The following is a 13,702-nucleotide window of genomic DNA, read 5'->3' as shown; positions in this document are numbered from 1 at the left end:
GCAATCTTGTGCAGGAGAGTCAGGGAAGGAGGAACTCCACTCTATCTTGTTGTCGTCTTCTGTGATAACCGATTGCTATTCTTGATAACACAATAGAGCTTTCGTCCGTCAGAAAGTAATGGATGAGTACTGTGTACTCTGCTGGAATACTTAAGAGGAAAAGTAGTGTTACAAACCTGGATTCTCAAAGGGCAGAGATCCAAGCTGCTAAATGTTAAGTTAGTAGAAAGAGGCTTTTTTAGCCAGTTACAGAGGGAGAAAGACTGTAAAAGTAGTTTTGAAAAGAAAGGAAGTGGTATTTTTAGAGACTTACAACAAAAAAATTTAAGTCTGGTATTTCATTTCATAGATGTGTTTGTAAGAATGTAGAGCATCATCTTAAGAAGGGATACTCATTTCTGTGAGAGCTTTAGGTCGTGAATGTGAAATAAACCATTTCTCTGTCATTAATACCAGGTGATGTCAATCACTTACCTCATGCAAATAATGACTATAAATAGAGCAATCACTACATAAGCAGTCAATTAGAAACTGTTGCACTGGGGGGAGGGCTTGCTGTCATTTCCAGAAAGGGTTTAACCTTTTATTAAAAACTAAATAGGTGATTGTGAGTCAGTGGGAAAGATCTAGAAAAGCTGCTGGAAGGAAGAAGAAAGTGTTGCTCTTTTCCCTTGTGCGCGGGTTAGTGAATTCAGTGTCAGCCCTTCTTAGATGAGTTCATCCTCTTCCAAAGGCTTTCTTAGACTGCTGGATACAGATGAGGATCCTTTGTCTTCGCTAGGCCATGGAGGCCACAATTACTGTTTCATTAGTGTGAGGAAAAGAGTTTTTTGAGGAAAAATGTTCACAGCTGCAGTTTAGTTTCTTAAGCATTGGTTCAGCAGGGTGGCACAGCACCAGGCATTACAGCACTGACTCAGCTCTTCAGCAGATGTGGATTGTTTACAAATCTGTTTTCCATTCCTGAGTAACTTTCCTCCTGTGCTTTAAAATAATTCAGGCAGGCATTAAAGTTACTGGGTGATGAATCAGTTGCGAAAATTAGCATTTTATATGTAAATGTCAATATGATGCACAGAAATAGAATTGTCCTCTCCGTTATTTAATATTTCTACAGATTACATTGCTGTCATGAGTAGGTAGTGTCATGATTAGTAGTTCTTATTCTGTTCCTGTTACCACCGGTGGCACAATGTGTTTCTTCATGCCATGCGTTTTAAGTTACAAACAACAGGTGCATTTTAAACATTCAGGCTCTGTTATGCTATTCTTTAAAACTACAGCATACCAGGCAGTTCTACCTGCTGGTGGGCTGTGCTAGAAAACCCTAAAACAGACTTTGGACTATTAAAGTCTGGAATTGTGGTCAAAACTGGGGAGAGTGAGGAATGTGGTGCAAGTATTCAGCAGTTCATTCAACTGAAACAGTGACATGGAATGAGTTTATATCTAGGGTCAGGAACTAATGGGCAAATTTGCTTGGGAATAGCAGCATGCCCCCTACCTCTGTGTACAGGCTGGGTGGTAAAATAAAGTGGATGTATGTGCATCATTAACAGAAATCTTGGGAAAAGAGATTTGTTATCTCTTCTTGTGTTATTTGTGGTTATGTAGTCTGTAACTGTTATATTAAGCTCTCCTCTGTATCCCTATTTGGATGTAGTTTTAAATGAAGACATCTTCACTTTGTTATTTACATATACTGCATAATAGTTAAGTGGTACTCACTGTTAAATAACCTGAATTTAGATGATGCTGTATGTTATTGCAGTTACTACAGACATAATAATAAAACTTTACCAGATGTTTTTTGATGTCATTGGTGCTTTTTGAGTAGTCTGACTGACCTGACTCTGTTTACATCTGATGTGACTGTGAGAACTGAGCTAACTGTCCTTCTCCGAAGTAATCGTTGAACAAAGCCAGGCTCATTCCAGAAATTCTATATAGGAAAATACATGCCAACCCTTCGTCATTCATGGTAGCTACAGATAATTACAGTTGCTTTGTGGTGTGCATGCTCCTTGCACTGTTGCACTTTTGCTACATGGATCAAATGATTAGTAGTGACCTCCTTCATCGAATACATCTTGAGATTAAAACGGGCTTTAGAAGTGCATACCTGAAATGCTGGGTAATTCTGTTTCTGAGATGGAGAGAAAACTGAGGTCAGAACCTACCCAGGAGTTGGAAATTGTGCAATACCAAAGAACAGGGCTGTAATACTGCAGGGTGGAAGCAGCCTGTCTCCTAATTCTTCACTTATTTCATATAATGCTGCTGTGCTAGAACACAGTTTTATGGATAAGAAATTTAATTTTGACACCTTTTATGTATAAGGAATGTAGTTCTCAGGAGATGAAATCAAAGGAAAAAGGAGGTCTATTTGTTGTTTAAATTACTATTCAGAATGTGCTCATTGCTAGTTTTGAAAAATGCCTGAAGTGAGTTGCACAGAGTGAGGAAATGTTTGTGTTTTAATTACACAGTACTGCCACCTAGCATCGACTCACAGATTTGTATGTGTTTGTACATTTCCAAGCATATCAGTTCAGTAGACTTAGATTTATTTTCTGTTGAGCCTTGTTATGATCTCCGAGAATATAAATGTCATTTTTGGGGATGGGATGGCATTTTGTGTGTGGTAAACCTCAAATACAAAAACGAAAAGCTTTTTAATGCAGATAAATGGAAGCAAAAGTTGCAAATGCTTTTTTTGTCAAATAGATGGAATAATATTATAACAAAGATTAATGGTTTCTAAGTTCATCTTGGTAGATGCCATGTTAATAAATAATATTATTTAGCAGCCCTCCAAGTAAAATTTTGCACCATTAATTAGAGATGTCCTTTCACGATCAGACAGAAAATACAGTAGTTTGTAGTGCACATACCCTGTTTTTCTGTGTTCATACAAAGAAAATGTCTGTGGGATTGTGATAACCTGGGTCACAGTAATCACAATATGACTGAATCCATGTATGGCTGTAATTAAACAGTTTGTATCTGGAAATTAATGAGATGTGTTGAGATAGTTTGTGCTGGCTTACTAGGAAAATCCAACTCAGTCATATGCATCTAGTACGGTGCAGTTTTAAGTCTAAGTCCAAGTGTAGCATGGAGTTGACACATCAGTCAAATGAGAGAGCTCCTTTACCTTTACAATCTTTCAGTGCTTTGTTCTGTTTGATGTCACTTCCTAAATTAAAACAAACAAAATGAAACTGAAGAAAATCACCTGCAAAACATTACCCTTAGACTGATGCAATATATAAGGACAGAATGCAATACCAAATGTTAATCAATAGACACACCAGAGTAGCTTCCAGTAGAACCTTGTAGAGTTTTTAAAATTAATTCTTTTTAAAAATATTGACTTGTTGTGACTTACTGGCGTTGCAGCTGTATCAGTTTTTCATCCTAATTAGGAGGTTAGGTTCCACTGTTCAAACTGCAGATAATGGCATAATGATTGTCATCTTGAAACATAAAAATCAATGGGGGATACTTTTAAATTCCTACTGTCACAAATTATAGAAATTGCTCACAGTTTTAAAAACACTGCTAAATGGTGTTTCCTTTTGTTCTTTATAACATATTCAGGCGCAGCTACTCCAGCAAATTCTAACATATCGAAAATATCAAGCAGTCTAATTCTAGAATTTCATTTGCAAGTGTTTTCGAAGAGATAAGGAATATTCTACTTAAGTGCAAGCTTGCACGTGAGCGTTCACTGAGTTGCCTCTGTTGGTCATGTGTCCTTGCAGGGGCCCTAAGCAACTAATTGCAAGGTTTGTAATGAAGCAATGCAAATATACAGTATGTATGCTTGCATAATTCTGAAGGGCAGAAGGAATTTCCTAATCAGCGATTCATGGAATTGCTGACAAGTCTTCATAATGGTCTTTTGAAAGACCACTGTTCAGTTTCAGAGAGGAAAAACAGATAAGAATATGGTTGACTGTATATGGCTGCATAAAAAAGTGAAATAGGTTCCAAAATAAACTGAAGAGTACCTTCAGCCATGTTCAGATGAACTGGTTGAGTTACCTCACATCAGTTGAGTAGATCCTGTGCTAAAGTTAACTCTAAGTTAGGCCACATCAGGTCTACATCATCTCTTCTGCCTTTTCCCTGGGTTTCTCCCTTTGCCAGGGCTGCAGAGGGGATGCTGGGCGGTCAGGAGCACCTCCGTGCTGTGCGGGCAGCAGGCAGGATGTGTGAGGCAGCCTGCAGGTGAACAGAGCATGAGACCTGGCTGGCTGGGATGAGCCTGCCAACAGAGACCTGTGCTGCTGAGCAGCTGAGATTCTAAGCGGTGCATTTAAATGTCAGTGCAAACACAGTTTGGATGTAATTGTGATGCTTACTGGTATGTAGCTTTGTATTATTTTTTTCTGAAGAAAGAGCTTTGCAAATGGCAGTACTGATCATGCTTGGGGTAAGAATCTGGAATGCTCAGCTGATGCAAATGAACATAGCACCATTAACTAAATGGAGATGAGGTAATTTATAGGACCTGTAAACTTGGTTATCATCATTATTTTCATGTGAAGAAGTTAAATCTTGCTCTGAAGATCTGTGCAATAGATCAGGACACATTATTTGTAAAGTGTTTTTTACGTTCTTTTAAACTCAAATCCTTTCATTAGCTTCCCATATGTGTTCTAATACAAAATCTAAAGCACTTGAAAAGGTAACAATAATTCAGGCGTTCTTGTTAACAATTAACTGTGCCCATGGATTTGTAAGCTTTTGAAAGTGTGGTTGCATCTGTACTTGGATTCAAATCTGCACTCTGCTTGCTTTAGCTCTTGTGTGTAATTCCTTGAATTGCTTGGATAGTAGAACAGACAGAATGTGCTGGAAGAAAGCCTACCAGCATTAATGCCACATTCCAAAATTTAGGTCTTAGTAATTCTTTCTAATACATGGACAATTGAGTCTCCAATAATTAAAGTATATTAACTAGCACTGGCTGGTTTTCTCTACTGATTACAGTGTCAAATTCAATCCTGTGTGAAAACAAAACAAAGCATAATTGTAATTTATTGTTTTTTGAATAAGGAAAAAATATTTTCCTTTCTAGACTCCTGAGGAAGAATTAAACATTAGCTCTGTCAAATACTGAATTATAAGTGAATTCAGTTTAAAGCATGTGAACATGCAGTCTTTGAAATTTGCCTGAGAAGGCTCATTATGAAGGTACTGCCATGCAAAGGAACTCTTCAAAAAGAGTAAATCACCTGAATACTTTTTGTGATGGGCTGTGAATGTTTTAGAAGCATTCTGGCGATGACTAAAACCCTTCCTGGGTACCTTTCAGTGAGTAACTTCCATATATGGTGTGCCTGAATGCTACAAGATTTGCAATAGTACTAGGATTAGTTAACTATATATGTAATAGTTCAATTTTAATGCTTTTATTAATTTAAGGGAGATAAATCCAGTTGTGCATGAAAACCTTTTCTATTTAGGAGCAAAGTGTAATTGAGACTTCATAGGAAAAATAAAAAATAAAAATAAAAATCTCAACCCTTTCCAGAGGGAAGTATTTTATACTTAAATTTTTAAGATACACTCAGCATACTTAAAAAATCACTTTTCATAAATATTACTTGCCAGATACAGTGTTTGATCTCTTAATGGACTTTGAATCCACGGCAACAATTGCAGTAATTCTGAGTGGTACTCCATGTACTGGGATTATATATTATGATTATGTATTAGTTATTTTCCTTTTATCAACTCATTCCTCGAAATGATGTTTACTAATAATGATTGCTTCAAAGAGTTGCATATAAATACTCACAACAAAAAAATTATTAGCTTTCAGTAATTTTGGAAATGCACATGAGGCATAGCTGAATTTTGGAGATCTGCCGTTGCTGTATGCTGTATTTGTGTATAAAGAGAACTTAACATTGCTTTGAATGCAACTCCACCTTGAATTTGTGAATCCAAGAGAAAAGAAGGAGTAGGATTTCATATAATAAAGACTGAGCTCGTGCAACAGTGGAAAATTAAGAAGCTTGTAGTAGCTAAGCAATGAAAATTGGTCAAAATCAGTTAACTGAAATCCAAGGAATTTTAATGATTTTTTTTTATTTGTAAATATGGATAAGGAAATATTGTGTTACATTTGGAATACTATTATTAGTGTCCCATGCTCTGACTTTGATTAATTTGCTTTTCAAAATCATAGAATAGCTTGGGCTTGATAGAACTATTAGAAATGATCTGATCTCATCCTTCCCTGCCATGAGCAGAGATACTTTGCTTCTATTAAAAGTTTTGTATGTACTTGCTCTGGTACTTTTCTTTGTGGCTTCTTTTGCTTTTTGTCGTACACTAATCTAGATGAAAACATTTTCTGCTGCCTTGTGTATGTCTCTGTTACTTTTATTCCATCTTTTATTGCTGCACAGGGCTCTAATATGAATCAGAGTTGCTTGGTTAAGCTGTGCAGCTTTAAGACAGCATTTTTAGTCTAATATATGTATGTTTTATTAGAAGTTGTGAGTGACTTCTGTGGCATTGATATCTTGCTTTTCTATAGTGAGGTAGTTACTGGGAATAGTAAACAAACGTGCTTTTGTCCTTAGGATATGTTGTGTTAGCAAAACGAAGTTTATCCTGGTTCTACATAGATAAGTAGACTTATTAAACTTAATTGCTTTGTGGAATTTTTAGGATGTATGGATGAGTCTTTACATATAAAGAGATAATTTCTAAAAGCATTTTTATTTTTCATTTAAAAAATATAATTAACTTCTTTGTCACAATTTTATGTTGAATTACAATGTTCAAACCTTACCATTAGAAGCACTGATCTGACCATCTGTCTGGTGATGCATTTGTACTGCATCAGAACTAATATTAGGGCAGTCTAAATGGAGTCATGGAACTATGGACCAATTTTTATTTCATTCTTATCACTCAGAACTCGATTTCTAAATGGGACATTTCCTAATTCTATAGCCTTGATTATTGAAAAATAGTCCAGTAGTCTCTTGAAAGTCTTTGATACTGAATATAAAAGCATTTCAGATAGCTAAATAACTGATGGAAAGGCAACTGTCTAAAGTTTTTCACCTTTGCAAAACAGAGGGGAAAGTTTGCTTCTTTAGGCTTGAATTTCTGAGTACTCATATTAGTTCTGAAGTAAACTGATCTAACAGGAAAATTGGGGTTTCAGTCAAGATATTCTGCAAGTTTATAGATTTCCTTGAAAGTATATACAAGAAAGGAGTTAACTTTTTTTATTTTAGGCTTTAGAGTCGCTTTCTTCAAATAACAGATAGTCATATATTATTATTATTATCATCATCATCATCATCAAAGGTCTGGAAGGAGACCTGCAATTGTTTTAAAAATAAAGGCAGAAATAACTTTTAATGGAACAGGAATTCAAATCATTGCAGATTTCTTTGTTCTTTGTAATCCTTTCATGAGATTGATGAAAGAGACTTCTCTCCAAAAATAAGGAAGATATTTTAAATAATGTGCAAAAAAATGAGCAGAGGAATTTGTAAATTGTGAATGTGTCTTACAGTGCAACTCTTTTCAGTCAAAATTCTGGAATTTTACAACCTAGATACGTTGTTGAAGCTTGATTTGTTGCTGCTCAATTAACTCCTGATGGGCTTGCTCAGTTTCCATTTTATTAGCTTGTCTCTCAAGAAAGGGGATTTTAGCAGGAAGGAGATGGAAGATCTTAGATGAAGTCCTTTGTTCTTATGGTGATGGAAATAAAAGGCACTGATCTTGTTATCATTGTTATTTTTTAATTACATATGATGGAGCACACGTTTGTTTTATTTTTCTTGCTTGTATTCTAGGTGTTTCTATAAGCACTAAACTCTCATTCCCAGAGAGCTGACTTTGTTTCAGGAAGCAACTTTTTCTAGAGTTGATGTGAAAGAAGAAAGGTGTGTATATTTATTCTTCATCCCCAGTGCAGTACAGATATTCTCTTCCATGTTGCCTGTTATTTTGTGTCAGTACAAAGACAACTGAAGTTGTCTAAAGATGGTCAGTAACTTCTGTCCTGGTTGAAATCTTTACAGCAGTTTTATTACAGTTGTCACTTTCCAGTGTTTTCTGCTATGCCATTTACTGATTACTCCATTATGCACCTCATAATTCTTTTTTAGAAGAAGATTCTGTTTGGGTGTGTTAGTAACCATCTGTACAGTTCTGTGGTGCCTGGAGTTGTGGTGTCACACCTTATCTAGCCGAAGCACAATGAAAGTTCAGAAATCTCTTTTTGTGGTGGTTTGTTTTTGTTTTTTTTTTCTACTTTAACAAGTCATAAGATTTCATGCAAGTTAGAAATTACTGAGGGACTTTGGATGACTGGGAAAATCGGTAATGGCACATGAATCATGTCACCTGTAGGTCACTGTCTGGTTCAATATTGACCTGAATTTTACAATCTGATGGCTCTTAATGTATATGAATATCTTTGTCAGAGATTTCTCCAATTATGTTTCCTAGTAAATTAAGTTAAAACTGTTGATAGTTTATCGATTTCAATTCAGGATAATAAAGCATTTATAGTGTTTGTTTCCAGTTTCCTTCCTGCGCTGAGAGGGACAGAGATAAGAGACTGCTTTTTCCCCTGCCTTTAAGGCAGAACAGCCTACTGAAGCTAATAGAGGATTTAAATAGCAGGGTTGTTCTGTACTTCACTCTTCTCCTTACCTCAGTAAACCTTGTGTGTTTAAATAAAAAGTAGGATTGTTTCACCTTTCTTTTTGAAGAGGAGAAATGCTTTAAAACATGGAACACTGGTAAAATCATTTGTGAAGGATGTAGTTGGAAGGATGCTTTGTTGGAGATCGTTTCATGTGTGACTACCATAAAACCAGGAGTGTGTATTTGGGTGTTTGTGTTTCATGAATGTACAGAGAGCTTGAAATTCTGGACCCGTCTGCTAGATGGCAGTTCATCTGAGACATAACTGAATAGAGATGAGTTACTACAGAGATGGAAAACTAGGATACTTTATTGATTGGGCACATCAGAGGAACTCCTAATGCCAGTCCATGTGATGTGTCTAATTGTTCCTTCTTATATGAGTTCTGCTTATAGAAATAGTTCCTAATGATTCATAGATATTCTGGAGCTGTTTAAAGAACTTGTAGGAAAGCGAAGATGTTGGTGAAATGGTTTGAGCATTGTGTTTGTTTGAATCAACCCCAGCTTTCTGGTGCAGTTACCATAGATGATGTTACCATGATGACTCTCTCCAACAATCAGTTCCTGTTTTGTTGGCTTTTCTCAAGAATAAGAAGTGTGATGTGTCAAACCTGGGAAACAAAGCCCCTGCCAAGCACTTTCTCTGTGGTTGCTGTGAATTTCACTTCAAAGGTTTGGAATTGCAATTGGTCTTTCTGTATAACAGTTGTCTTCATTTTGATTGCCATGACAGTTAATACATTTGCACAAATTCTTTTGGTTTTTTTTTTTTTTAAATAAAAAAAAGACCGGGGGTTTGGGGGGGGGAAGATGGTGCAACAGGAGGTGTGGTTGTCTTCTGAGAAACTTGTGTTCCCTTCTTCTGACTTCCCTGTGCTAAGTATCATTGGTGCCCGAAGTTTAGAATTTAAGATATTTCTGCAAATGTGTTTATGGAAGCCACTGAGATATGGTGCCACTTGTCATATGCCTTAAAATTATATTCAAATGAGTTTCATTCATTTCTTTTTTTTTCCCTGTTTTTTAACTTTAAATCAGACCATTAAGATAAAAGATCCCTATCAGACATTGTCATTTCTGATAAAAAATTGTGCCTAAGGGGGCAAGGAGCTTCCCAGTAACTAGGTTAATAGTTTACACACATATAAAGGACTCTTTTCCTTATTGATATGAGGCATTTTAAGGGTAGCATTTAATTATCCTAATTTTATGCAGGTTTAAAAGTGGTCTCTAATAAAACCTTACTTAAACATGATTTTCCTAGGTTGACACTGCTAGCAGAGAGGAAGTATGTTATAGCATCTTGTTAGTAAGCACATGATGATTATTAGCATCAGATTGAGGTAGAAGGGCCTTCATCAAAGCCTTACAGAAGGAAGGGATGTGATTCTTGGACAGAGTGAGGATGAGTGATGTAAATCATCAACTGGTGTTCTCAAGTGAAATGATCGGTAATGTACCTAAGCTTTTACCTATTTGCACAATTACTACATTTGATGACTTCTGTTGTACAAGTCTGAAAATTGCTGATTAATATCTTCAGCAACATCATCTTCACATAGTAGCATCCTCTTTTGGGACGTACACAGAAGCACTGTGTTATCTCAGGTTAACAAAACCTATCTGCATGACAGCTTAGTCATCTATTAAAAAGAAACAAGAAGTGAAAGGAGAATGACTAAGAGCAGTGAAGCTTCTGCTCTTGCCTCAGGGGTGAATATACCTACGATCAGGTGTAGAGTTATGGTGTATTTGAATGTAAGTGGTTATGAGAGAATGATTTTAAAATTCCTGGCACTGCACTTGCTTGAGAAAAGTACAAGTCCTTTGATGTCAGTTACGCTTCTCTGGCATTAGAGCACACCGATATGTTGAAAGTCAAAACCTTGGAGTCTAATATGGAAGCCCAGTAACCGGAAGTTTTCAGATGGCTTGTGGATTAGGCTTGAATGTAAAGGAAAAATGCCTGTGGAAATGAACAGCATTCAAATCCTGAAACAGTAGAGCTAAGTAAAGCTAATAAGAAAACTGAAAGAAAAGGGCCAAAAAGAGGACAAGGCTCAGGAAAAAGCCAGTAAAACTTAAATGAATAAATGAGTAAACGCTGGTAAAAGCCAAAGTGAGCAGTAATGGCTGGAGGAACACAAATTGTGTAAACCATCTTGATGTCTTAGCTCTGTTGCTGGCAAGGTTAATAATCCCATTAACTTAATTAAAGGCAGCATTCAACTTTAGGATTAGAAAGAAAAAAGACCACCAATGGGCAATTAAGTGAAGGAAGTTGTCATTCATGGCATGGGGGTTTACATTTATCTCACTTCTGTAAATGTTGATCAGTTGGATCAAAGACTTAATCAAAAATTATTTAGACAATTATTTCCTGACTCAAAAGTAGTCTCTAGTGATAGGAAACTGTTATACAGAATCGTTAAAGCATGCTTAACTGCATTGTGTTAATTATGCAGTGATAAATTATTCTACCTTTCTTCATTAGCAACATTTTATCAGTGGATAATAGTATTGTTTGTTCTTTCTAGGCAGTAGAAGAGTAATAATGTTGTTTAGGCAATTACTTTAAGCAGACTTGGTCTTTTGAAGTGGCCAGTTCACGATAGATCTTTAAATCCATTTTATGGCTTTGTTCAGCTATACTAATTTTAAGTAATTATACTAATTGATAAGTTATTGGATTGGTCTGTCGTGGATTGATTATTTTTGTTTTATCTGCATACATCCATGACAGTGTGTGGAAACAAGCATATTACAAGCAGAAAGCAAAAGACTGGAAGTTAGGGTTCCTGGTGTGCTGCGATCTCCTTGCATGGCCTTGGATGGGGTGCTTAGCCTCTTCATGCTTCTTTTCCTGTAGAATAAGAATCATACAGATTCAGCTCTCATGGTTGTTCTGAAGGCTAATCAGTGTTTGAAAGGACTTTTCTTTTTAGTTGCAGAAGTTATTATTGGTGGAGATCCTTATGTTTATATTTGGGCAGCGTTTGCGATGGATGCTGTTTTGAATATTGGTGACAAACAAACAAACAAACCAGGTTTTAAATGTTTTTTGCTAGTTTGGTCTGTTCTGTTTTCATTGCTTGTAACACTTGTTTTACAAATCTTTGAGCCAGTGCAACACAATCTACTTCAAGGGGCTGGGGTTCCCATCCAGGCTGCGAATCAATGTGGGAGCTGCTCCAGTTTTGATGACCAGCTACAGATAAGTAGGATGCAAGTAATACTTTGGTAAATCTAAGGAAAAAAAAAAAAAAAATTCAAGGTTGTTGATTCTTTAAATATTCTATAGTGAGCCAATGGAAGTACTGTATGAATTTTGTTTAATGGATTATTGAAAGCCATTATTTTCATTTCTCCTCCTCTGGACTCTATCTGCTCTACAAACATTGTCAAATCTTATGTTCTCAGAGAGTATAAAACAACCCAGTATCAACCTTCACCGCCCAAAATTCTATGGAGAATGAAGCGTAAATCCATAGCAGTTAGTGCATGGATGATGCAAAGGCTGGTAGAAAGCTCCTTCTTGTCACGCTTTCCCTTGTTCATGGAAGGCCTGTTGTTTTCTTAATGAGATGTTACTTTCATGGTAGGCTTAAAACAGTTCTGAGATTTTTAAGTAGCTCCAGTACTGAGCTCTTCAATGATAACGGACGTTTGTGTATGCCATGGCAGACAGAAGAAAGAAAAAAAACATGCTGTAAGTAATTGTTGTAGAGTTGGATTTTGTTGTAGTTGTGATTTTGGCTGCCCTTAATCTGAAAACATTTCCTATAGCATTTATTAAAAAACAAAAAAACAAAAAACCCCGACTTGTGGGGATTTTTCTTCCCTGCAATAAAGAACAACACAGAATGCCTATGAGCAGTCCATGTCTTTTCTGAGGTAAACTAAAAATCATTCATTCAAACAGTTGTAAAATAGCTACTTCAAATGTTTTACTGAAAACATTTAATTGCTGAGACGGTATTTAGAACAATGTGGGAAATCATAAGGAAGATAGAAATTAAGTTGACATTATTGTATGAAACAGACTGTCCAAATACACTCTGATTTTTTGGACCAAAATCAAAACCAGCCCAGTTGTCATCAACACTGTTTAATGCAACAAAGTTTTCTTATTATAGTGATATTTTATTTTAAATTACATTTTATTTCTTATATTTTTTAAAAAAAGGTGATCCAGGAGTAAGTGATTTTCAATAATAATAAAAAAGTGGAAAATATTGTAGTTTAGTAACCCTTTTATTTATTTAATAAGAACTTGTGCTATGCCAAAGCTGAATTATCAAACTTTCTCATTTCAACAATAGTCTGTGCATGAAATAGTGAGCAACATTTGAATCCCTAAATCACAAGCTTATTTCCAGTTGTTGATGCTGAAAAGTACAGGCTTTTAAGACCTGTTTTGTGGGTTGTTTTTTTAGGAATGGATAGGTACGTGGTGTACTGTGTATTTTGTGTTTTTTAATACTTTGTAATGTCATATGCGCTATTGTGATGTTTTCTTCTAGTTTTAGTGGGTTATTTAGGGGCACAAATGTGAGGTGCTTTGTTTTCTCTTGAACTTTAAAGTGTTATTGCATTTTGCATTCTGTCTATTGTGAGCGACAGTTCTAATGGCCATGTATAACGTAATAGCACAAGGGATCATTAGAAAAACAAGGGATCATTAGAAAATTCATGAAACAAGCATGTAAATAAGTTCAGTTTAAGAATCAACTTCAAATAGAAAGAGTGGTTTAGCGTAGGCTTCAGTAAGTCATTAAAATTTTAGTCCTCCCTCTGCACCTCTTGCTGATTTTCCTTTGCTAACACAAAAGTGGTCACATATTTTTTTTGAACTCCTGAATTTTTTTGTTCCCCCCCCCCCCACTTCTCAGCTTCTCCTTGTTTTCTTTTTTACTTTTTTCTTCTTTTCCCTATTCTTTCTTTTCACTCCTTTTTCTTACCCTGCAGCAGTTAGTGTTTTAATGTTCTTGGACTACCC

The 13,702-nt window shown here is 35.9% G+C and overlaps 1 protein-coding gene across 14 annotated transcripts in view; it reads left to right on the top strand.

The window, feature by feature from the left end:
- Positions 1–13,702, top strand: part of TENM2 (teneurin transmembrane protein 2) — a 1,269,291-nt gene that overhangs the window by 817,988 nt on the left and 437,601 nt on the right. Inside the window, exon 1 of one of the 14 annotated variants that reach the window (XM_015875929.2) lies at positions 7,913–7,931. The exons of the other annotated variants lie outside the window; for them this stretch is intronic. The gene's annotated coding sequence lies outside the window, so the exon portion shown is untranslated. Of the gene's footprint in view, positions 1–7,912; positions 7,932–13,702 lie in introns of those variants that run through there. 14 annotated transcript variants of the gene reach the window in all.

This window comes from Coturnix japonica, chromosome 13 (assembly GCF_001577835.2).
Source record: "Coturnix japonica isolate 7356 chromosome 13, Coturnix japonica 2.1, whole genome shotgun sequence".
NCBI lineage: Eukaryota > Metazoa > Chordata > Aves > Galliformes > Phasianidae > Coturnix > Coturnix japonica.
Note: the sequence above shows the minus strand (reverse complement) of the source record. Positions and strands in the feature narration are given on the sequence as shown.